A 27,110-nucleotide genomic window follows, 5' to 3' on the forward strand; every position below is an offset into this window, starting at 1 on the left:
TGCTCAGCGTGCTGGGCCATGGATATCCTTCCCAAGGCTGTGCTGTCTTCCATGGCCCATAACTTGACAGGGACAAAATCCAGTTCTGGGCAGGCAGTGCTCTGTTGGACAGTGGTGCCATTGGTGGCAGACAGCTCTGCAGTCACTGCAGTGATGATGGCCTTCAGCCAGGGCTGCGGTAGGAAAGCTGGCAGGTGCTGGGGAAGGGGGCACTGGCAGGTGGAAAGCACCTGGTTGCTGCCAAGCATTTTCATGCTTGGGGCCTCTGTTAAACTTTATGATGGTGAAGGACATAGGGGAGGACTCCATGAGAACTGTTTCCTCTATGACCTTGGTGAAGTCATGTAATCTCTTTGTGTTTCAGTTTCTCACCTGCCAAACTCTGAAGTGCTATGATTTTGTGATCAAGAACTCAGCATCATACTGATGGCTCTTGACCCCTACTTATACAGATTTTCTCTGCACCAAGTTGCCTCTTAAGAAGAGGCGTTTTCAGAGAAGAGAATGGGCAAGGGGTACATGATAACTTGGGAACTCACACCAAAAGATATTGTTGTAAATAAAAATAAATGTAATTAGCACTTACTGAGCACTTATTTGCCAGAATCTCGAATAAGCATTTGAAATAAGTATTGGTTGCTACTGCCTTTATAAACTGAATTTCATATGTGTGTATTCATGTGTGCACACATGTGGTATGTTGTGCGTGTCTATATATGTGTCTAGATTCTCCACACGGAGCAAGAAAAATCAATTCAAAAAAAGTGTTAATTTTTGACTACATTAAGTCATACGCGCCATTTCTGCATATATGCATGAATGTCTCCATTATTAATTTTAATAGCAATAATAAAAATAACACTAATATTTGCTGAGTACCTACCATGCATCAGGCACATATATTTCATATATTTCAGTTAATCTTGTAACAACCTTTCATAGTGAGTATCATCCCAGTATTACTGTGGAAGCAACTCAGGATCAGAGAACCTAAGTGACTCGCCTGAGGTCACACAGCCAGGAAGTGACGGAGCCGAAATTCAAACTCAAGTCTAGCTGATTCCAAAGGCAATGTTATTTCTGCTGTGTTGAGCTGCCCCATTGCAGTGTGTCTGGAAGGAATCACGCCGTCTCACTGCTGCATGACCAAGCCCATATTCCTTGCTGCTAGTCTATGAGCATCATAGGTCTTTGTTAGCATCTCAGTAGGGAGATCTGGGGCTACAACCACAGCCAAACATTTCCAGATGACGTCTATTGCTTATAACACATGAGAAAGATCATTTACTGAGTCAGCATCAAAGCTGCGAGGGATGGAGGCATCGGTACCCACATTTTCCAGATATGGACCCTGAGCCCAGAGGAGAGAGCTACTGGTCCAAGTTCACACATAGGTGGAGCTTAAACTAGTTCTCCTTTTCTATCAGGTCATCTTTTTATTTCACTGTAACTGCCTCCGCTGCACTTCCGTCCTCCTCAGAAATTTTAACTGAGTGTGAGTGTAAGCATGTATCCATGTGAGCACTCGCGCGCGCGTATGTGTGTGTGTGTGTGTGTGTGCATCTCTGTGAAATCGAAAGAAAGAGATCACAGGACAGCGCTGGCAGGGAGGAGACCAAGTTGGGGAAGCATGGCAGAAAGACTAGTGCCTTTTTAAGGCAGAGAAAGCATTGTAAATGACAGGACCAGAGAGGCAACATCTTCATGGTGCCTTTCCATCCTTGACGGAGCAGAAGCAGACCTTTGAGGGCTTTTCCGAGGCTTTCTGCCACCGCTGTGCAAACCCTAGAATTGAGAAAAACCCTGAATGAATGCCCTGGTGCTTTGGAGGTTGCAAAGACAAAGCAATTGTGTCATGGGGAGCTGGAGCTGGGGCCGCCACTTCCTTTCCTTTCCCATGGGAAATAGGAGCGTCACCAGCTTTGAGCAGCCTCTGTGATCCTCCGTGTCTGTCTCTCTGCCCCTCTCTTCTAAATGCATTCAGAACCTAATGATTCTTCTCCTGCCATGAATTGAAGTCATCCCTCCACACACCCCCAGTCCAATCAGCAAGGATCTGTCAGTGTGAACCCTGCAAAGGGTAGGCAGAAAAAGCATCTGAAACAGGAAGATCCCAGGGTGCTCCAGAATCTCACCCTCCAATATAATAAATAACGTGTGCGATGGGGCTGGGGGTGGGCAGGGAAAAGATGCATCATTCACTTTCATGGAGGTCACACTGCCCTTCTCTGCTCTTTTCAGAGAAAAGCTTTTTTTTTTTTTTTTTTTTTTTTTATACATGCATGCCGCACTCACTCATGCATGCACGCTCCCTGCAAGAAGCCGACAAAGCATTTTGGTCATCTATAGGCCACTCAGCTTCTTCAAAGTTCAGTAAGATTTTAAAAAGCCTGACATCTCCAATATTCCTCAGCAAAGGTTTATGTACCTGCACAGACAGATGAAAAAGAGGCTTGGGATGTATTAAAAAACATGTATGTATATGATGCATAGGAGAGAGACAGAGAGAGAGAATATGATACAGATGATTGTCTCTCTGTCTTTTCCAAGTCTTTTTGTTTCAGGCCAGAGTGGTGGTGCATTGGAAGGGTTCTGGAATTTCAGAACACAAAGTAGCAGTTTTAAATAATGAGAGAAGATTCCACATGGAACGCTCATCTGGCTGTGGCAGCCTGTGACTGAGTGAGAGAAAAGTGCCCTAGAAGCTATTCATTACGAATTCACTGGAAGCTCTCAAACGAGGCTGGCAGAAGCTGAAATTGAAGTGGTCTCTGACCTAATTTTCTTCTGCATGAAACATCTGCATCAAGGGTCTCTTTGATGTATTCCACTTGGCTCTGTCTACGGGATTGTATCACATGGCCTCCGTGTTGCCTCCTTATTGAAAGACATTTCCAGCCTGTGCAAGGTAATGCGATGTTACTGTTACCCAAGCTAATCACTCAATGTGCTCCTAAAATAGAAACAATAGCAGTTCAGAGACAATGTTGTCTGCTGGCTGTTCTGCAGCCGGGGCTCCTGGTTTTCCAACTCAGATCTGTGGCATTCGCCTCCTGTGATTCCAAAACAAAGGAAAGGGAGACGACAGGTGAAGCCAAGCAAGATAATGTTGAAGGACCAGCAGCTTTCTGTGTGAGAAGCTTCATCTTATTTGGTCCTTAGAACCATTGGCTAGGATTCTGGCACCATTTAAAACCAGGCAGAGCAGTACTGAGAGGTGTCTGTCTGAAGAAAGGAAGGGTCTCTTGATGGGGGTGTTGGATTTTTTTCTAAAAGCAGATTGACATCCTCAACTCTGAGAGGAGAATGGGGTGGGGGGGGGGAGATGTGCACTGAATGTTGAGTGTTTTGTGACTCTTTAGTGATCTATCACTACTTTTAAAAATTGGCTTTTCCCCTCTTAAGCTCTCCCAACCTAGGTAGGAGCGCATTTTAAAAAGCAATAGTGATAATAATCTTTTCTTAAAGCAACTGTAATGAGGCATCTTCTTTATCCTGGCAGAATAGCTCTTGCCTTTCTCCATAAAGGTTTGCCGCACAGACTTCGTTAATGGTGTGTGGCTCTTCCCCAACATCCCAGCATTATGTGAATAATGGTGGTGTCTTTTGTGGCCCACCCCCTGAAGAATAAACCTTTGAAATTCTAAATGACTGTGCTGCAGGTTTTAACGTCTGCTTCAGAGAAAGAATTGAGAAATGCGCACTCACCGAGCAAGATGCAGCATGCCTCGGAAAAGCCTTTCCGCCTGACTCCTCTATCCCACATATTTAGATGAATATACATTCTTGAAGATGCCCTCGAGTTCTCTTGATGCCAGCAAAGAATGACAGATGTGATCAACAGCCTTTTTTGCCCAAATATTGATACCCCCGTGGACAAAAATGTAGTCACTCCTTCCCCTTCTAGGACTTCCTAATCAAACAAAGCAATAGGAATGGAGCATCTGGGAGCTGGTGGCATCTCTGAGGTCAGGTGGCGATCTGGTCTTCTGATGGGGAAGGCACAGTGGAAAACAGTCGGCCACGTGGGTGCACATCATTCTACCTGTTAATGAAATCTCTGCAGAGAGCCCAGAAAGACATTGGAGTTGAGGCAGCAAGGTAGACATCTTTAGTCAGCTTCAAGAATTAAAGCCAAATATATCTAGACAAAACTATAATTCAAAAAGATACATGCACCCCTATGTTCATAGCAGCACTATTCACAATAGCCGAGACATGGAAACAACATAAATGTCCAACAGCAGATGAATGGATAAAGAAGATGTGGTACATATATACAATGGAATACTACTCAGCCATAAAAAAGAATGAGATAATGCCATTGGTAGTAACATGGATGCAACTAGAGATTATCATACTAAGTGAAGTAAGTCAGAAAGAGAAAGACAAATAACATATGATATCACTTATATGTGGAATCTAAAATATGGAACAAATGGACCTATCTACAAAACAGAAAGAGACTCATGGACATAGAGAACAGACTGGTGGTTGCCAAAGGGGAGGGGGTTGGGGGAGGGATGCACTGGGAGGTTGGGGTGAGCAGATGTAAGCTATTACATATAGAATGGATAAACAACAAGGTCCTACTGTATAGCACAGGTAACTATATTCAGTATCCTATGATAAACCATGATGGAAAAGAATTTTTTAAAAAGAATGTATATATATGTATAACTGAATCATTTTGCTGTACAGCAAAAATTAACACAACATTGTAAATCAGTTACACTTCAATTTAAAAAAAGAGAGGGGAAAAAAAAAAGAATTAAAGCCAAGGTCCTCCCTCACTGCACTGAGGCCTTGCAAGTGTACGACTTGCCAAAGCACCTGTGTTCTTTTCCATCAAAGCACTCAGAGCTCTGTATTGTCTGTTTTCTCTCCCAGGCTGTGACATCTTGAAGGCAGGCACTGCGTTTTTGTTTTTGAATTTTTGAATTTTATTTTATTTATTTTTTTATACAGCAGGTTCTTATTAGTTATCCATTTTATACATATTAGTGTATATATGGCACTGTGTTTTTATAGTCACAATGTCCACCCCAAGTAGACCACGATTGACCTGGGACTTTGCTGGTTTTAGCATGAAAAGTGCGGTGTCCTGGGAAACCCCTCATTCCTGGGCAAACCACTGGTTACACAGTACATGCTCAATAAAGGAGTTAGATGCATTAAGAAGAAAAATGGTGTAGCACCTTGATTTGGTGAATAGTAAAGTCTAGGACTCGCGTGGATTACCCTGATGACTACTGTTTATTACCCACAGTATCTCTCTGCCAGAAGGTGAAAATGTCAACCAAGCATGACTCTCCCAGTTGTTATTCTTACAAAGACATTAGTTGTTATAAGTCACAGAGGTGTGCAGGGAGAAAGAGAATGAGGGCAAGTTTGAGAGGAAAAGAGGAAAGGGAAGGTAAAGACAAATCTCCAAATCACTGGCACTCAACCCTCAAGGAGATCCGAGGTCTATCATGACTTGCAAGGCCCTGTGTGATCTGGTCCAGCGTTCCATTCTAATTTCATCCCCAATCATTCCTCATGCACCCACTCCCACCAGACAGGCCTCACAAGCATCCTACCTGTTGGGCAGTGTACTAAAGCACTTCCTTACTTGGAATGTTCTACCCCCCAGCTGCCCATGGGGTCTGATTCATCTCCATTCAGGCCCTTGTTCAGAGATCTTCCCTTCCTACACCGTATAAATGAGCACTTCCTTGCCCATCTCTGTTTGTCTTCTAACGCTGCTTTAATCAGCTCCACAGCCCTCACCACCACCAGACACATTACTGTATGTATTGATATCTGTTTATTGTCTGTCTGTTGTCCCTTAGATAGTGGCACTATCTAATAGAACTTTCTGCAGCATTCTATAACTGTGCCTTCCCATACCTGAGCCCCTAGTCGTATGTAGCAACTAATACTTGACTTAAAACTCAAGTATTTGAGAACTTGAAATTTGCTAGTGAAAATGATGAACTGAATTTTTAATTTTTTAAACATGTATTAATTTAATTCAAATAGCCACATATGGCTAGTGACTATCATTTTGGACAGTGAGTTACCAGAGAAGTCTTTGAGAGCACGAATTTTTTTCTATTTTGCTTCCTTTCAGATTTCCCAGTTCCCAGAGCAATGCCAGCCACATAAAAGGACTTCAATAAGCATTTTTTAAAATAAATTATTAAATCTGGGTGTGAAACAGGCATCTCTGATCAGGAAACAACCTAACCAGTGAGGCTAATTCTAAGTTTGAATTATCCCGGGTCAAGATTCAAAATGACAACATGCCTGAGACGACCCTTCAGAGGCAGAAGTTGTCAAAGGGACTTTCTCTGGACTAATTACGTCACTGCCCTAAACCTCAGTTTCCTTATCTGTTCAATGGACTATTGTACTTGCTTCTTAGTATTTAAAGGAACTGTCACTGAATAGATGCCTGAGTTCTCTGGTGATGCTAAAACCCTATGTGTAAATATATGTGTATGTAGGTAGCAAAGCACTTTGAAGAATGTGAATCTGTGATGTTCTTGCTAGTGATTACTATTTTGGAGGAGGGGGAAGATTTATTTTCATTACAAAACGTGTCTTTGCTTAACAAAAGACTCCACAACTGAATTCTCTTAAAATAACTAACTCCTTGATGCTTTTTAAATAAGATTATATCCTGAAAAATCCAGGGGCCATGAAATTTATCACACAAAACAAGGTTTACCTGTACTTTCGAGGATGCATTAGGATATTCCTTTGACTTGGTCACATCCTTATAACATCTTTCTTTCTTTCTAGGACTTTGCTTTGATTGTTAGTTGTTGCAATCTTGGAAGAGTCTAGCATTCCTTCCTTCTACTGGTTCGAGAAGTATTGATTAAATTCCAAATGTGCCAACCACTCTTCTCGACACTGGGAATACAGTTTCATAAAACGAAAAGTTGAATAAGATAATACACGGGAAGCTTTTAAAATAGTACCGGACACACACTAAACAGTCCATAAATATTCATCATTGTTGTTGCTGTCTTTACATTGGAATTTAGAGTCCAGTGGGAGAAAGAGACAAGAAACAAACATATGTATGATCAGAATTATTTTCAATGCAAAGTGCAATGGGAAATATAAAACAGGGCATATATAACCTGTTACTTTAGGGACAGCACCTGAGGCTCGACCCAAAGTGTTCCAGTGTCCAGCCATTAGGTAGTAGGATTTCTGATCTCAATTATAGAGGTAATAAGATCCTGCTTCTGGAATACTGTTGAGTCTGCCTCAAGTGGATTATGAAAAGTGTAGTCAGACCACTTAAAAGGACAGAGAGCTATGATTTCATTTTGTTAGATGAACTTCTTTTTGCCTGCTGGCCAATAAATGTTGTTTAGTAAATGTCTACAGACATGCCCCGCCCCGAATGAAAAACTCCAGCAGAACGAAGTGATAAAGAATTTCTGGGACAGGAGCCTCTTCACATTAGTTAGTCAATGGAGCTGCTGCTGGGAGGAGATATTCTGTGAATGACAAGGAAGAACCTGATCCAAAGATCTGGGGGCACAGAGTTAATGCCATTTAGTAGACATTCACTGGGAACCTGCTTGGAGCCAATATAAGAGGGAAGGCAATGGAAAGGCAAGAAGGAGGATAAGGCAAGGGTCTCCCTTCAAGGACTTTACAGTTTGTAGGGAGGCTGCCGTGTTTCCAGTCAAGCTGAGGATGGTGAAGGCTGATGGAGCAAACCTAAAAGACCTGACCTGGAATGGACATGGGATCGCACTTCACCTCCCTCAGCTGCCTCCTCTTTTTCATCCTGCTGCTCCTCCCCCCTCCCCTCTCCTCCCTCCCACACCACCCGCCTTCACCCGAGCCTCCCCAAGGACAATAGGGAAGCAGCCCTTGATGAGGCTGGGGGGGATTCTCCTGTCTGCCTCCCAGCCACATTTGCCTGGCTATGACTTTACTCGATGGAAAATAAATCACAGCCACTCCGTTCCCAGTCACTGTCCCCAGGGAGCTGAGACCTCCTCACCTCCTCCCTTGGAGCCTGCCTGCAACATGGGATTGTCAGGTACAAAGAGAAAAACCTTCAGAGACCCACACCCCCTTTGGAGAGCGAAGAGGGTCAGTGGGAAGAATTGCTAGCAGTTGAATGTGAGTGGTTGGAGAGGGATTGGAAGGAAAAGGTTTCAGGAGGGGAAGAAAGAAAATCAGGGAAAAAAGCCCTTACTCCCCAGCCCCGCCTCCAACCTCCATAGTCTGTGGACAGAGAACCGCATGGTGGTCTGGGTCCTTGTAGAACATTTGTGTGCCGGACAATAGCACAGCCTGGCTTCAGATCATCAGCTGCTGTTTTCTGGTTAGCTCTGCCTTTATGTGAGTGCACAATGCAAGCCTTCCGTCACAGTGACTCTTGAGGAATACATCTGGTTTTTTCTTTCAGATGCTCTGAAAAGGTCAGCCTGTTCGTTTCTTAGACGCGAGACACCACATCTTTTTTTCTCCCTCTGAACTGGAAAGACAGACCTACACCTTTTCTTGCCTCCTGGTACATAATTAGCAGCCAGACAGCGCATCCTCTGCACTCTCTCAGAAACGCACAGCCCAAACTTCCTCGCTCCCAAACTCCCGGGCTACTCACAAAGCTCTGGAGGGTCCTCCTTCCCCAGCCCCACACCCTGGGGTCCTCTGCTTGCTGTTTTGTACATTATGACAAGGATCCCCCCCTCAGTCTGCTCCCTCGACAGGCTACGACCGATGCTGTCTCTGGCAGAGGGAAGGTATGAAAATTTCTGCAAAAAAAAAAAAAATTTAATAATTTTCACTTGAGAGATGGTAAAGATTCTTCATGCGCGTTGTAACATCATAATAAATGTGCCCATGAGGCAAGCATGATCAGCAGCTGGTGTCTGACAAATTATCTCATTCCAGACAGGCAAACAGTCCACTGTGGGGAGAGACCAGAGCCTGAAGAGGCAACTTGGCAGACGATTGGGGTTTCACCTCTCAGATGATGGAGGTCCAAATGGCCCACCGCGTCTGCGCCTGGGTCTGGGAGGTTTTCTCCGGCTCTTCTGTCCTCTCATCACCTTCCGGAGCTCCTGACAGCCATGGAAAAGGGGATTACTCTCTGGGCTCAGCCAGCCCATCTCTCACCCCTCCTCCAGGGCACTCGTATTCCAACCATAAGAAGCAATTACAGTCTACCCTCCACCACAAGCCATGCTCTTTCATGTGTGGGGCGTGCTACTTCCTCATGTCATCACACCCAGGTCCCATATGACACTCCTATTTCATGTTCGAAACTCATCTAGGCTCCTGTGCACTCTGCTACAGTCAATCTCTCTTCTGGAAGTGACTAGCACCTTTGCCTAGGAATTTTAGGACACCATTATATGATTATTCGTCTTCTAGGTACTTTTTGACAGCAGCCACCAGGTGGTTTTTTGTTTTTTGGTTTTTTTAATAAGCCTGTTCAAGTTCTACATTTCTTTTTTTTTTTTTGACATCTTTATTGGAGTATAATTGCTTTACAATGGTGTGTCAGTTTCTGCTTTACAACAAAGTGAATCATCTATAAATATACATACATCCCCATATCCCCTCCCTCTTGCATCTCCTATCCCACCCCTCTAGGTGGGAACAAAGCATGGAGCTAATCTCCCTGTGCTATGCAGCTGCTTCCCACTAGCTATCTATTTTATGTTAGGTAGTGTATATATGTCCATGGCACTCTCTCACTTTGTCACAGCTTACCCTTCTCCCTCCCCATATCCTCAAGTCCATTCTCTAGTAGGTCTGTGTCTTTATTCCCGTCTTGCCCCTAGGTTCTTCATGACCTTTTTTTTTTTTTTTTTTAGATTCCATATATATGTGTTACCATATGGTATTTGTTTGACTCTTTCTGACTTACTACACTGTGTGACAGATTCTAGGTCCATCCAACTCACTACAAATAACTCAATTTCGTTTCTTTTTATGGCTGAGTAATATCCCATTGTATACAAGTGCCACATCTTCTTTATCCATTCATCTGTCGATGGACACTTATGTTGCTTCCGTGTCCTGGTTATTGTAAATAGAGCTGCAATGAACATTTTGGTACATGACTCTTTTTCTATTATGATTTTCCCAGGGTATATGCCCAGTAGTGAGATTGCTGGGTTATATGGTAGTTCTACTTTTACTTTTTTGAGGAACGTCTATACTGTTCTCCATAGTGGCTGTATCAATTTACATTCCCACCAACAGTGAAAGAGGGTTCCCTTTTCTCCACACCCTCTCCAGCATTTATTGTTTGTAGATTTTTTAATGATGGCCATTCTGACTGGTGTGAGGTGATATCTCATTGCAGTTTTCATTTCCATTTCTTTAATAATTAGTGATGTTGAGCATCCTTTCATGTGTTTGTTGGCAATCTGTATATCTTCTTTAGAGAAACGTCTATTTAGGTCTTCTGCCCATCTTGGATTCGGTTGTTTGTTTTCTTGATATTGAGCTGCTTGTAAAGTTTGGAGATTAATCCTTTGTCAGCTGCTTCATTTGCAAATATTTTCTCCCATTCTGAGGGTTGTCTTTTGGTCTTGTTTATGTTTGCCTTTGCTGTGCAAAAGCTTTTAAGTTTCATTAGGTCCCAATTGTTTATTTTCGTTTTTATTTCCATTTCTCTAGGAGGTGGGTCAAAAAGGATCTTGCTGTGATTTATGTCATAGATCATTCTGCCTATGTTTTCCTCTAACAGTTTTAGAGTGTCTGGCCTTACATTTAGGTCTCTAATCCATTTTGAGTTTATTTTTGTGTATGGTGTTAGGGAGTGTTCTAATTTCATTCTTTTACATGTAGCTGTGACATTTTCCCAGCACCATTTATTGAAGAGGCTGTCTTTTCTCCATTGTATATTCTTGCCTCCTTTATCAAAGATAAGGTGACCATATGTGCGTGGGTTTATCTCTGGGCTTTCTGTCCTGTTCCATTGATCTATATTTCTGATTTTGTGCCAGTACCATACTGTCTTGATTATTGTAGCTTTGTAGTATAGTCTGAAGTCCAGGAGCTTGATTCCTCCAGGTCCATTTTTCTTTCTCAAGATTGTTTGGCTATTCGGGGTCTTTTATGTTTCCATACAAATTGTGAAATGTTTTGTTCTAGTTCTGTGAAAAATGCCATTGGTAGTTTGATAGGGATTGCCTTGAATCTGTAGATTGCTTTGGGTAGTATAGTCATTTTCACAATATTGATTCTTCCAATGAAAGAAATGGTATATCCCTCCATCTGTCTGTATGACTTTTAATTTCTTTCATCAGTGTCTTATAGTTTCCTGCATACAGGTCTTTTGCCTCCTTAGTAGGTTTATTCCTAGGTATGTTATTCTTTTTGTTTCAATGGTAAATAGGAGTGTTTCCTTAATTTCTCTTTCAGTTTTTTCATCATTAGTGTATAGGAATGCAAGAGATTTATGTGCATTAATTTTGTGTCTTGCTACTTTACCAAATTCATTGATTACCTCTAGTAGTTTTCTGGTGGCATCTTTAGGATTCTCTATGTATAGTGCAATGTCATCTGCAAAGAGTGACAGCTTTACTTCTTCTTTTCTGGTTTGGATTCTTTTTATATCCTTTTCTTCTCTGATTGCTGTGGCTAAAACTTCCAAAACTATGTTGAATAATAGTGGAGAGAGTGGACACCCTTGTCTTGTTCCTGATCTTAGTGGAAATGGCTTCAGTTTTTCACCATTGAGAATGATGTTGGCTGTGGGTTTGTCATATATGGCCTTTATTATGTTGAGGTAAGTCCCCTCTATGCCTACTTTTTGGAGGGTTTTTATCATAGATGTTGAATTTTGTCAAAAGCTTTTTCTGCATCTATTGAGATGATCATATGGTTTTTCTACTTCAGTTTGTTAATATGGTATATCACACTGATTGATTTGCATATACTGAGGAATCCTTGCATTCCTGGGATAAACCCCACTTGATCATGGTGTATGATCCTTTTAATGTGCTGTTGGATTCTGTTTGCTACTATTTCGCTGAGGATTTTTGCATCTACATTCATCAGTGATATTGGCTAGTAGTTTTCATTTTTTGTGACATCTTTGTCTGGTTTTGGTATCAGGGTGATGGTGACCTCGTAGAATGAGTTTGGGGATGTTCCTCCCTCTGCTATATTTTGGAAGAGTTTGAGAAGGATAGGTGTTACCTGTTCTCTAAATGTTTGATAGAATTCACCTGTGAAGGCATCTGGTCCTGGGCTTTTGTTTGTTGGAAGATTTTTAATCACAGTCTCAATTTCAGTGCCTGTGATTGGTTTGTTTATATTTTCTATTTTTTCCTGGTTCAGTCTCAGAAGGTTGGGCTTTTCTAAGAATTTGTCCATTTCTTCCAGGTTGTCCATTTTATTGGCACAGAGTTGTTTGTAGTAGTCTCTTATGATGCTTTGTATTTCTGCAGTGTCAGTTGTTACTTCTCCTTTTTCATTTCTAATTCTGTTAAGTCTTCTCCCTTTTTTTCTTGATGAGTCTGGCTAATGGTTTATCAATTTTGTTTATCTTCTCAAAGAACCAGCTTTTAGTTTTATTGATCTTTGTTACTGTTTCTTTCATTTCTTTTTCATTTATTTCTGATCTGAACTTATGATATTTTCCTTCTGCTAACTTTGGGGGTTTTATTGTTCTTCTTTCTCTAATTGTTTTACGTGTAAGTTTAGGTTGTTTATTTGAGATTTTTCTTGTTTCTTGAGGTAGGATTGTTTTGTTATAAACTTCCCTCTTAGAACTACTTTTGCTGCATCCCATAGGTTTTGGGTCATAGTATCTTAATTGTCATTTGTTTCTAGGTATTTTTTGATTTCCTCAGTGACCTCTTGGTTATTTAGTGGTGTATTGTTTAGGCTCCATGTGTTTGTATCTTTACAGTTTTTTCCCTGTAACTGACATCTAGTCTCATAACGTTGTGGTCGGAAAAGATACTTGATGTGATTTCAATTTTCTTAAATTTACCAAGGCTTGATTTGTGACCCAAGATATAATCTATCCCGGAGAATGTTCCATGAGCACTTGAGAATAAAGGGTATTCTCTTGTTTTTGGATCGAATGTCCTATAAATATCAATTAAGTCCATCTTGTTTAATGTGTCATTTAAAGCTTGTGTTTCCTTATTTATTTTCATTTTGGATGATCTGTCCATTGGTGAAAGTGGGGTGTTAAAGTCCCTTACTATGATTGTGTTACTGTCAATTTCCCCTTTTATGGCTGTTAGCATTTGCCTTATGTATTGAGGTGCTCCTATGTTGGTTGCATAAATATTTACAATTGTTATATCTTCTTCTTGGATTGATCCCTTGATCATTATGTAGTATCCTTCTTTGTCTCTTGTAATAGACTTTATTTTAAAGTCTATTTTGTATGATATGAGAATTGCTACTCCAGCTTTCTTTTGATTTCCATTTGCTTGGAATATCTTTTCCCATCCCCTCACTTTCAGTCTGTATGTGTCCCTAGGTCTGAAGTGGGTCTCTTGTAGACAGCATATATACGGGTCTTGTTTTTGTATCCATTTAGCCAGTCTATGTCTTTTGGTTGGAGCATTTAATCCATTTACATTTAAGGTAATTATCAATATGTATGTTCCTATTACCATTTTCTTAATTGTTTTGGGTTTGTTTTTATAGGTCTTTTCCTTCTCTTGTGTTTCCTGCCTAGAGAAGTTCCTTTAGCATTTCTCATAAAGCTGGTTTGGTGGTGCTGAATTCTCTTAACTTTTGTTTGTCTGTAATGATTGCAATTTCTCCATCAAATTTGAATGAGATCCTTGCCGGGTAGAGTAATCTTGATTGTTGCTTTTTCTCTTTCATCACTTTAAATATGTCCTGTCACTCCCTTCTGGCTTGCAGTTTCTGCTGAAAGATCAGCTGTCAACCTTATGGGGATTCCCTTGTATGTTATTTGTTGCTTTTCCCTTGCTGCTTTAATATTTTTTCTTTGTATTTAACTTTTGATAGTTTGATTAATATGTCTTGGCATGTTTCTCCTTGGATTTATCCTGTATGGGACTCTCTGTGCTTGCTGGACTTGATTGACTATTTCCTTTCCTATATTAGGGAAGTTTTCAACTCTAATCTCTTCAAATATTTTCTCAGTCCCTTTCTCTCTTCTTCTTCTGGGACCCCTATAATTCGAATGTTGGTGTGTTTAATGTTGTCCCAGAGGTCTCTGAGACTGTCCTCAATATAGTTATTTCCACTATATTATCTTCCAGGTCACTTATCCATCTTCTGCCTCAGTTATTCTGCTGTTGATTCCTTCTAGAGAATTTTTAATATTATTTATTGTGCTGTTGATCATTTTTTGTTTGTTCTCTAGTTCTTTTGGGTCTTTGTTAAACGTTTCTTTTATTTTCTCCATTCTATATCCAAGATTTTGGATCATCTTTACTATCATTACTCTGAATTCTTTTTCAGGTAGACTGCCTATTTCCTCTTCATTTGTTTGGTCTGATGGGCTTTTACCTTGCTCCTTCATCTGCTGTATGTTTCTCTGTCTTCTCATTTTGCTTAACTTACTGTGTTTGGGGTCTCCTTTTCGCAGGCTGCAGGCTCGTAGTTCCCATTGTTTTTGGTTGCTGTTCCCAGTGTCTAAGCTTGGGTCAGTGGGTTGTGTAGGCTTCCTGGTGGAGGGGACTGGTGCCTGTGTTCTGGTGGATGAGGCTGGATCTTGTCTTTTTGGTGGGCAGGGCCACGTTCAGTGGCGTGTTTTGGGGTGTCTGTGACCTTATTAAGATTTTCTGGAAGCCTCTCTGCTTATGGGTGGGGTTGTGTTCTGGTCTTGCTAGTTGTTTGGCATAGGGTGTCCAGCACTGTAGCCTGCTGGTCGTTGAGTGGAGCTGGGTCTTAGTGTTGAGATGGAGATCTCTGGGAGAGCTTTTGCCATTTGATATTATGTGGAGTCAGGAGGTCTCTGGTGGACCAATGTCTTGAACTCGGCTCTCCTACCTCAGAGGCACAGGCCTGACATCTGGCCGGAGCAACAAGACCCTGTCAACCATACAGCTCAGAAGAAAAGGGAGAAAAAAAGAAAGAAAGAAAGAAAGAAAGAAAGATGAAATAAATTTATTAAAATAAAATATAAAAATTATTTAAAAATTAAAAATAAAAAAAGAAAGAAAGAAGAGAGCAACCAAACCAAAAAACCAATCCATCAATGATAACAAGCGCTAAAATCTATACTAAGAAAACCAACCAAACAAACAAACAAAATGGACAGACAGAACCCTAGGAGAAATTGTAAAAGCAAAGCTATACAGACAAAATCACACAAAGAAGCATACACATACACACTCACAAAAAGAGAAAAAGGAAAACAATATATATATCTATATATGAAAAAAAAGGAAGAGAGCAATCAAATCAATAAACAAATATACCAATGACAATAAACTCTAAATACTAAACTAAGATAAACATAAAACCAGAAACAAATTAGATGCAGAAAGCAAACCCCAAGTCCACAGTTGCTCCCGAAGTCCACCACCTCAATTTTGGGATGATTCATTGTCTATTTAGGTATTCCAGAGATGCAGCGTACATCAAGTTGATTGTGGAGCTTTAATCCGCTGCTCCTGAGGCTGCTGGGAGAGATTTCCCTTTCTCTTCTTTGTTCTCACAGCTCCTGGGGTTCAGCTTTGGATTTGGAACCGCCTCTGCGTGTAGGTTGCCTGAGGGTGTCTGTTCTTCACTCAGACAGGACAGGGTTCGGGAGCTGATTCGGGAGCTCTGGCTCACTCAGGCCGGGGGGAGGGAGGGGTATGGAATGAGGCACGAACCTGTGGTGGCAGAGGCCGACATGACGTTGCAACAGCCTGAGGTGCGTCGTGTGTTCTCCCGGGGAAGTTGTCCCTGGATCACGGGACCCTGGCAGTGGTGGGTTGCACAGGCTCTCGTGACGGGAGGTGTGGAGAGTGACCTGTGCTCACACACAGGCTTCTTGGTGGCTGCAGCAGCAGCCGTAGCATCTCATGCACGTCTCTGGTGTCTGCGCTGATAGCCGCAGCTCGCGCCCGTCTCTGGAGCTCGTTTAGGCAGTGCTCTTAATCCCTTCTCCTCACGCACCCTGAAACAATGGTCTCTTGCCTCTTAGGCAGTTCCAGACTTTTTCCCGGACCCCCTCCTGGCTAGCCACGGCACACTAGCCCCCTCAGGCTGTGTTCACGCAGCCAACCCCAGGCCTCTCCCTGGGATCTGACCTCCAAAGCTGGAGCCTCAGCTCCCAGCCCCCGCCCGTCTCAGCGGGTGAGCACACAAGCCTCTCAGGCTTGTGAGTGCTGGTCGGCACTGATCCTCTGTGCAGGAATCTCTCCACTTTGCCCTCTGCACCCCTGTTGCTGCGCTCTTCTCCGGGGCTCCAAATCTTCCCCCCAGCCCCGGAGGAGAGCTCTGAAGAGCTCTGGCTCTGAAGCTCCCCCCCCACACCCCCGCGTCTCCGCCCGCGAAGGGGCTTCCTAGTGTGTGGAAACCTTTCCTCCTTCACAGCTCCCTCCCAGAGGTGCAGGTCCCGCCCCTATTCTTTTGTCTCTGTTTTTTCTTTTTTCTTTTGCCAGAGCCAGAGCCAGCTTCCCCCCCACCCCCACCCCTGTCTCCGCCCGCGAAGGGGCTTCCTAGTGTGTGGAAACCTTTCCTCCTTCACAGCTCCCTCCCAGAGGTGCAGGTCCCGCCCCTATTCTTTTGTCTCTGTTTTTTCTTTTTTCTTTTGCCCTACCCAGGTACGTGGGGAGTTTCTTGCCTTTTGGGAGGTCTGGGGTCTTCTGCCAGCGTTCAGTAGGTGTTCTGTAGGAGTTGTTCCACATGTAGATGTATTTGTGGGGAGGAAGCTGATCTCCACGTCTTACTCCTCTGCCATCTTGAAGGTCGCTACCGTGTCTTTTTAAATGAACCCTGAGTGTCAGGTATTGTTCTAAGCACTTTTCTTCTATAGCTGCTTTAATTCTCAGCATCCCAAGAGTGAGGAATCGTCCCGTTTTTACAATGAGGAAACTGAAGATTTATTTATTTTGCATCCTCGGCCCCAGCATGCTCCCTGTAGTGGGTGGTGGAGCCAGAAAAGCCCAGTCTCACCTCTGCTCCTGGCTCCCCGGGGCCTTATGGGCTCATTTCCATATAACATGATGTGATCTGTGCTGCCATGGTGGGTTACTGTTATGAAGTTCCAAGGCAATATGCTTTCTGTGCTGTTCTTAACATAGATCCTCTCTGTGAATTTATTTTTGGTGATTTTTTAAAATGCCAGTTTCCTTCCAGAGTGGACGCTCTGTGGGGGCCAGGACACTGCCTACTTGGCTTACACCTGTATTTCCAATAACTAGAACAGTACTTGTCACCTGTTAGGAGCACAATACATTTTTTGATGAGTGGATGAGGAATGAATTGAGCAATATCAAGATATGGTAACATGATCTGCGTTTAACCTGGATCACAATAGTAGCCAACATCTTGTGAAATGAGGTTCTGGGGTAAGACCACACCCATTGAGAACTGGGACCTTTTCAACAATTATTCTTTGATTATTAACTTAAATGGAAGAGCCCCAAACCTTCTTCAGCTTGTTTCCCTGCTCCAAGCGTTTCCACCTCTTCCTGCTGTAATGATTGGCAGTAACAGAATTGCATTGTTGATCACCACGCATCATTGTGGGAGAAAATTGAGGTTGCTTGCAGCTGTCTCTTAAAATAGCCTTTTAGAACCACGTTTAAGAAGCAGCTATTCAGCAACCATGATTTGCCTCCTTACTATGTGACACAGAGAGCATAGCTGTTGTAGATCACATCTCACTCAATCTCCAGATGAGGGAAAAATCATTATCCTTATTTTATAGATGAGGAAAACTAAGTCTCGGACTGATTATATAACCTGTCCAAGATCTTATAACTTTTAAGGAACAGAATGGGAGCTTGATTGTCCATGATACAATTAGAATCTTGAATACTAAGGTCAGAACATGATATTGATTCTGTGAAAAACTACTAAATGGAAAAATTTATAAAGCTTGGCAACCTATGCTGATGAGAGTAATCAAGAACTATATATATTGGTACCTGTACTGTTGAAAAACAGAACAAAGAAGAGAAACAGTAAGTTGCAGATGTCCTTAATGGTCAACCCAGGAGGCAAGGCTGTTGATAAGCCTGAAGCAGGCAGCTGTAAGACACGTGCTTACCGTGAGTGTTTAAAGATGGGACTAGCTTCTCCCTGGAGTATTTCTAAACCTAGAAGGAATAGAGAAGACTTCTTGACTTGGGTATCTCTATAAAGAGAATGCAAAAAACTTCAGTCTTTTTTGTTGTATCTCCCACTAGAGGGTTAAAATCTGGCTTTTGGCTTTCATCCTGCAGCGGCTTCCCTTTCGTTTGTGTTTATGTTAGACAAGCAAAGACTCTCAGTTACCTATTATCTCTCAGGTTTAAAAACAGCCACCTCTTCTATTCTTATGTTGCAATTTAGAGCCAAAGAAGACTAAAGACAAAGGGAAAAAAATAGTTTCTGGTATTAGATTTCTTGATTGTTTCAGAAACCAATATTATATTTTTAACAGAAAACCCAAAGGGACCCAGCTTGGTCCACAGCCACAGTCGCTGGGAAGAGTGGCCTTAGGATACAGAAGGAACAGTTGAAATTGTCATTAAATTCCTCCTGTGGAAGTGACCCACACATACATGGTTACACTGATGGCTTGATGGGTGCATTTCCTCTTGGATCACTGGGTTTACAAAGATCTTAAGTTAGGACTCCTTTTTACAGTGGGTTTTGAAACACTGGATTTCAGTGAACAGGAATGTTAATAATAGGACTTGAAGCATCTCCTGCTAAGATGTGCCTGGTTGAAGTCACATTCATTATGAAGGATCACTTGTTTTTTTTTTTTTTGGATCCTCTGGTCGCTGGAATTTTGTCTGAGGTAGTTCCAAATTGAGATGGAAGGACCTCCCTGGCAGTCCAGTGGTTAAGAATCCACACTTCCACTGCAGGGGCCACAGGTTTGATCCCTGGTTGGGGAACTAAGATCCTGCATGCCAAAAAAAAAAAAAAAAAAAGACTAAAAACAAATTGAGATGGAGAGCCACAAGAATACCTAAAGCAGTTCCTAAAATGGACCTTAACGAAGCCCACAAAAGGATTTATTGGGCATTACAAAATTCACGCTCTGTGCAAAACTAACTGCAATTTGCCATTAAGTGTAACCAGTTGTATGCAAATATGCACAATGTCTTATATAATAATATGTAGGTAACAATATGTTCCTCCTAAGAACTTTCCATTCTTCCTCACTAAAACCAAAAACAACTTCAGGGAAATATAGTGAAAATAAAAAGTCTCTGGCTGATCTGGCCTGGCTTCCCCTCCTGGAGGGATTCTAATTCCACTCGCTCCATGCATTGCCTTCTCCAAGAAGTTGTGTTTCTGTTACCACACGCTGCCAACATCGGCCTGTTTTCTCTAGCTCTACCCACAGTTGTTCAAAGTTCACTTGGAGTACCTAGATTTTATCAACAACACTCTTAAGACAATTTTCTGCCTCACATACTCTCCAGTGTTGCCTAGACTGGGCATACTGATCATTATTCTGGAAAGGATTTCCCTTTCTGTTTGCTCCTAATTGCAACTCTGGAACTCTAATCCAGGGCCGTCTTATAGAAATAGAATGAGACCGACAAATATGAATCATATATGTATTCTCAAATTTTCTAGTAGCCACATTAAAAAGAGTAAACAATTAATTTTACATATATATTAAAAATCATCAAACATTATTTCAGCATGTAATCAAGCTTAAAAAGTCATTAATGAGATCTTTCACATTCTTTTTTATTTTTTTCTGTTATATACTATGTTTTGAAAATCTGGTGTGTGTTTCAGCCTTGCAGAACAATTGGATCTGGTCTCGTCAAATTGCATGTGTTCAAAGGGCACATGTGGCTAGTGGCTACTATATTGGACAGACCAGCACAAATCTATTCTAGAGGCTTTGAGTTCTGGCCAGCTGGCTATGGTAAGAGAGATTTGCACCCTGCTCACATTTTGTTGGGATATATAACTTTCTGATTCAGATCAACCTGAAAATAACTTCCAACTCCCATTGAGGAGTTGTACCATGATAATCCCTCTGTATTAAACTCCACTGCCTCATCCACCCCAATCCCTTGTATTATTATTGTTGAATTCTTGCATTCATAGTTACCACGTTGAACACAATAACACAAAGAGTACTTCCATTCCATAGCCTTCACTTCATAATGTTTTCCTGGTGGTGATTTTTTCCTAGGTAGGATGAGAATGTCAAGATAAAAAGATTCTTTTACTTTACTCTTTCACTTGCTTGTTTTCTTTTCCTCCTCCTTTGTTTCCTGTGCCTTGAAGAGGTTGTCAAGTTCCTGCTTCTGTGGTTTATGGGGTTTCATGCCCCTCCTCTTCCTGGAGATCCTTGTGTGCAGAACATCTAATAGGTCACCTCTGAGTGACCTCTGTTCCAACTCCACTTGCACCAGCTTCATGTCTCCAAGTAGAGGAGAAGAAGAGAGAACAAACGGACTCAGGACTGAAGGTGGTGGGCGTGAGGGGTGCCAGGAGGTAGGAAGCAGGGGAAGGAAACATCTTAAGGATGAAATAGGAGGAGAAGAGAAAGAACTGAGAGCAGAGAAGCAGTTGAGTATGTCGGGAGCATAGACAATGGCTGGCAATTACAGGGGGAATGGTATTCTAAAGCTGGTGGGACCATCAAAATATACAAATTGTAAAGGTTAAGTGAAATGTTTATTTTATTCTTTTCTCCTTAGTCAGCCTGACTGAATACGATTAACAGGAACACGGCACTAGCTGCATACTAAAATTAGATGTTAGTTCGACTTCTCACTCACCGCATTAATGCACAGATGCCTCTTCCACATAAATTCCTTTCTCACCAGCCTCAGTCACCTTACACATCCTTCTCCAGAGCTGCATGTTAGAAAGGAAACACAGAACTTTCGTTCAGCTGGCTCGCCTCTGCAAGTCAGCACCTCATGGTGGAGGAGAAAACATCCCAGATTAGAACCGTCAGACCTGAGGTCAAGTCCAGGCTCCCCACCATCCTAGCACTACAACTTTGGGCAAGTCCATTTACCTCACCTGGGTAATAGTTTCCTTGTCTACCAAGGGGATGTGCACTTCTCTTTCTTACCTATGTCTCAGGAATTGGGGAGAAAATAAATAAGATGATGAATAAGGAAGAACTGAAGCTGTCTAAAGTCTTACACACAAGGATTAATGTAACTATGTCTATGTTGGCCATTACGTCTGAACATTTGACAAGTTGCTCCCAGTTTACAGTTAGGGAATGGAAGGCCCAGACAGGTAACACTGGCTCATCCAGAATCTCCCAGAGACCAATGACTTGAGATGAGAACCTAGTCCACCTCTGCTCAACCCCAGCCTGTATCCCCCAACCATGCTGTCTTTCTGGAGAAAACATTCCCCACCCAAACCACACCAACATAAAGCCCATTCAGCTATCAAGAGAGAAAAAAACAAGGTACTTTTCAGAATTTTTTAAAAATCTGCCTTCAAACAGTAACTCTTTGAAAGAATGATACCAAAATAATTTTTTCCCAAAATTTCTTTTTCTTCCCCACTACTTAGATGTATTACTTGGTTACCACTTGTAAAAGCTGAGATACTTGGAATGTTTAGCCTGAAAAAAATGAATGAAACAGGTGTCCTTGGGTTTTTTCCTTTATTAAGTACACTCATAGCAAGAATATATGATTTTTTCACTTGCTAAATACTTCCACAAATATTTCCTTAATGAACTGATCTTCAGTGAAACAATTCACTAAATGAAATAATTCGTTTTCAGTTCTCAGTTATGATTACATATACAAAGCCAGTGACCAAGTTTATGTGCACGTTCACTGTGTACAAATACTACTTAAATTTTGTTCCTTGACCCTACTTGATAATATACAATAATGACAACATTGCTGAGCTTCAGAGCTGGTTCAAGCCTCAGAAATGCTTCCAGCACTGAGACACTGGGCATATTACATTCCTCCTTGAACCTTAGTTTCATCATTCGTAAAGTGGAAATAATAACATCCGTGTCACATCATTCTTGAGAGAAATTAGATAAACAATTTATTTATGTAAGAGCTTTAGGAAATTCAAAGTCTTATAGGAAATAATTTTTTTCATTACAATTCTTTCAAGCTATAGCTGTATTAGGCAAGGATCATTTTTTCCTTGTGTCAATCACTGATAAGGCAGGAAAAAGGCCTATGACATTAAAAAGGGTTGGACTCTGAAAGGGTGGAACAGTCATCCTAAGAAATATAGCCTATAATTCTCAGAATTAAAGGACCTTGGGGATCATCTAGTCTATCTCTTCGTTTCTCAGCTAAGGAAACAGGGTGGGTGGTGTGGGGAAGGAGGGGCCTGGCTTTCAGCAGTGCAGGAATAAAAACCAAATCCAAACCAGAGAAAACGCACCATGTTCTGCCTCTAGATGTTTCACCACATTGTGCTGCCCTATTTTATGAGGATCAAATACACATCCTCTGGGTGACGGAAGGTCACCTGTGGACGTACAACATCAGAGAGTTCACTCGGGGATGCTCAGAGACAGAAGGTTTACAATGGGCTCTGTAATCAGACCTGCAATGTGGCTTCTCCTCTCCCAAATTCCCACCAGGTGTCAACTATCCTCTTCACAACCTCTGGTGATGGTACACGCAATGCCTGTCCATGCCATCCTGACCTACTTTTCAAACATATGTTCTTCTCCTGAGTAGGATGTGCATCTACTATAAGCCTCTGTCTACCCTCTCTCCTTTGTGGCTGAGACCCAAGCTGCTGGGGTAGAGCCACATCCAGTCAATGTATTCATGACCATCAAACAAGTCATTACCAAATTAATTACATCATTGAAGTTGTAATAAGAGTTCTGGAAGAAAAGTACCAGACGCCATGAATGAGTGTAATGGGTGATTGAACACAGGCTGGTGGTTACGATAGATTTCCTCAAGGCCATGGTGATAATCTGAGACCTGGAGGATCGGCAGATTTTGGACCAGTGAAGTTAGACAAATGTGAGGAGGAGGGTACCAGGCCAAGGCAATAGCTCTTGTGAAGGCCCTGAAGACAAAGGGCCCAGAGAAATCTGGAAAAGGAAGGAAGCCCATTGTGGGGGGAACAAAGTGTAGAAGAGTGAGGGGGGAGAGAGAGATCAGGAAGGCCACCCCACACCAATGCAAATACTTTACAAGGTCTTCATCCTGTGTCTTTCAAGTTTATCTACAACTGCCTTGAAGTGGGTTGCTCAAAGAGAACTCAGGGGTTATAAACTTTAATTCTATGTCAGACTGCGCAGGTACAAATTCTGGATCTTCAAGTTACTAGTTGTGAGATCTTAGAGTAGTTTATGTATTTTTCTGAGAATCCCCATCTAAAAGTGATAATAATAGTAGTCCTCACTCACAGTGTCTTGAGGATTAAATGTATTATTTGTGTAAATAGACATAAAGGTTCTAGGACAGTGCCTGGCACATAATAAGTGCTATATAAAACTTTGTTATTAATATCATGGTCCAAGCCAGCAGCCTGACTCCTAGTCTCCCTCTACTTTTTTTTTTTTTTCTTTTTGCGGTACGTGGGCCTCTCACTGCTGTGGCCTTTTCCGTTGTGGAGCACAGGCTCCGGACGTGCAGGCTCAGCGGCCATGGCTCACGGGCCCAGCCGCTCTGCGGCATGTGGGATCTTCCTGGACCGGGGCACGAACCCGTGTTCCCTGCATCGGTAGGCGGACTCTCAACCACTGAGCCACCAGGGAAGCCCCCCTCTACTTTTTGCTTCTGTGTCAGTTCAGGTCTTCCGGGAAGCAGATGGATTGGGCAGGGACAGCTTTAGACTTCAATGCCCATCTGACAAAGTTTTAGAGAATCCACTGAGAGGCTCCAGAGCAAAGAATGCCTGCTCGAGGAATCTCGCCCTGGGCAAAAGTGGTCAGGCCCTAGTATGGCTACTGTGTTTGGTAACCAGCCAGAGAAGAATGCCCAGGAAGAGTGTGGCTCCAAGGCTGTATACCTCACGGCTCACTGCCCAGCTTGTTCTTTAGGGGTGGTCCGAGGAGTGCACATATGGCTGCCACAGCTTTGGACTCACCGAATAGGTTCCCCCCACTCTCAGACTCTCCTTTGCATCTTCCAGACGCTCGGTTGCATTCCTCTGCTAACCCTTGGCTTTCCAGGTCTATTTGCCTCACCTAACTTCCTCACTGATGGGGCTCCTAACTCCACTGTTTCCATTGATGCTGCTTCAACTGAACCCTTTCTACCCTCAGCTGCACGTGCTGCCTTAGTCTGTTATGGGAACCTAGGAACCTTATCTTTCTGACTCTTTTGACAGCCCTTTGGAGATCTGAAAATAATTATCCTGTGAAAATGGTGTTGTAGAAGAGCACCAACATCAAGTAAAATTAAGTTTGAAAGCTGGTTCTACCACTTATTAACTGTGCAAACAATTAAATCTTACCCAACCTCAATTTCTCCATCTGTAAAATGGAACTAATGTCTACCTTTCAGGGTTGTGGTAAGGATCAGATGAGATAATATATGTGACAGTTCCTAACACAGTGACTACCATATAATAAATGCTCAATAAATACTATTTTTCTTTCCTTTCTTCTTCTTGGCATCTTGTCTTCTCCAGATTAATCACTGCTGCCTTCCTCCTGGCTTTCAGGGGCTCTTCTCATCTGCAACACTGTTTTTTAAAAGTTATAATCTATCTATAATAACATTAACTTTGCAAAATAGAATAAAGAGTCTATTCCACACTGTGGTGGTATAACCACTGTGAAAGAGATGATGTCTATCCACTAAAACCCAGCTTCAATGACTGCCCATTAAACCTATGATAATATTCAGCTCCTTAACCTGGCCTTTGTCATCTGGTTCCTTCTGCCTGGAATTCTCTTCCTCTCACACATCTCCTGGCTCTGCCCTTCAATTCTCATTCACTTCCCCAGAGAGGCTACTCTCACCTCCTAATCTAAATTAGCTTTCCATCATACCTGCACTCTGTTCTTCTCCCTTACAGAATTTATCACAATTTATAATTTTATACTCATTTCTATGGATACAATTGTTTAATGTATATTTTCCCTATAGACATTAAACTTCAAAAAGGCAGGAACTATATCACATCTGGAACATCCAGCATAGACAATCAATACTATTGTTAGATGAATGTATGCTTTACCTCCCTCCATTCAAACCAAGATAGCATGCACATTTTTTTGACAAATTCATCTCACTATCGATTCATATTCAGCTTCTTGTTCACTATAACTTCAAAGGCTTTTACACACCTGTTAGAGCTAACTCATCATGATCCATGTCGCTGTATATGTGCATGCACAAGCACATGCATGCATGTTTAACATGAACAAAAGCACGCATTTGAGTAAATAATGGGTGTTCAGGTCAACTGAATGGTGCAATATGTGTGTTTATGTGTGTGTAAAGATAAATCGGATATTGACAAAGTCACCTGTGTCAAATGACAGCAGTATGACTTGAGAACATTGGACAATATTTCATATGCAAAGATGGAGTGAAGGGGCAATGGTTTTATTCATAATCCAAGAAGTAGGGTCAAGCAACCAGGACCAGAGTAGGGAGATCATAAAGAAATTCCCAAAGCCAACATCCATGATGGGGCCTGGAACCCTGGGAACCAAAAAACTTGGTCTAAAGACCCAGAAACAGAAATGAAGCCTTATAGTCAGGCTTGAACTTGTGAATGATGGGGAGTCATTAAAGGTATTAGAGAGGGATGGAGAAAGATGTCACAGAGAATGTACCTAGTGAATGCAGAAGGGAGAAGCTGAGTGTGAGAGATTACTTTGGCATTTATAGCAGCTATCTATGCTGGAGGAGGATGATAATTTTTTGAGAAAAATAATTAGTTCATTATTGGACAAATTATACAAAACACTTAGAGTGTGAGTGAACTTCAGGGCATGCTGATGACACAAACAGATGGAGAGATATACCATGCCCCTGGATTGGAAAAATCAATATTGTGAAAATAACTATACTACCCAAAGCAATCTACAGGTTCAATGCAATCCTATCAAATTACCAATGGCATTTTTCACAGAATTAGAACAAAAAAATCACACAATTTGTATGGAAACACAAAAGACCCTGAATAGCCAAAGCAATCTTGAGAAAGAAAAACAGAGCTAGAGGAATCAGACTCCCTGACTTCAGACTATACTACAAAGTTACAGTAATCAAGACAGTATGGTACTGACACAAAAACAGAAATATAGATCAATGGAACAGGACAGAAAGCCCAGAGATAAACCCACATACCTATGGTCACCTAATCTATGACAAAGGAGGCAAGAATATACAATGGAGACAAGACAGTCTCTTCAATAAATGATGCTGGGGAAACTGGACAACTACATGTAAAAGAATGAAATTAGAACACTACCTAACACCATACACAAAAATAAACTCAAAATGGATTAAAGACCTAAATGTAAGACCGGACACTATAAAACTCTTAGAGGAAAACACAGGAAAGACACTCACTGACATAAATTACAGCAAGATCTTTTTGACTCACCTCCTAGAGTAATGAAAATAAAAACAAAAATAAGCAAATGGGACCTAATTAAACTTAAAAGCTTTTGCACAGCAAAGGAAACCATAAACAAGACAAAAAGACAACCCACAGAATGGGAGAAAATATTTGCAAACAAAGTAACAGACAAAGGATTAATCTCCAAAATATACAAATAGCTCATGCAGGTCAATATCAAAAAAACAAACAACCCAATCAAAAAATGGGTGGGGACTTTCCTGGTGGCACAGTGGTTAAGAATCCGCCTGCCAATGCAGGCACCCCGGGTTCAATCTCTGGTCCAGGAAGATCACACATGCCACGGAGCAACTAAGCCCATGCACCACAACTACTGAGCCTGCGCTCTAGAGCCTGCGAGCTACAACTACTGAGCCCATGTGCCACAACTACTGAAGCCCGTGCACCTAGAGCCTGTGCTCCACAACAAGAGAAGCCACCGCAGTGAGAAGCCC

The 27,110-nt window shown here is 41.9% G+C and overlaps 1 long non-coding RNA gene across 1 annotated transcript; it reads right to left on the minus strand.

The window, feature by feature from the left end:
- Positions 1-3,682: 3,682 nt before the first annotated feature.
- LOC309800862 lies at positions 3,683-20,970 on the minus strand. The gene is made up of 3 exons (XR_014293507.1): positions 20,886-20,970; positions 6,716-6,903; positions 3,683-4,060 (listed from the first exon to the last, which is right to left on the minus strand). It is a non-coding gene; the product is annotated as an uncharacterized lncRNA (long non-coding RNA).
- Between the last annotated feature and the right edge of the window lie 6,140 nt (positions 20,971-27,110).

The sequence above is a fragment of the Mesoplodon mirus genome, assembly GCF_964341445.2.
Source record: "Mesoplodon mirus genome assembly, chromosome: 1".
Lineage (NCBI taxonomy): Eukaryota > Metazoa > Chordata > Mammalia > Artiodactyla > Ziphiidae > Mesoplodon > Mesoplodon mirus.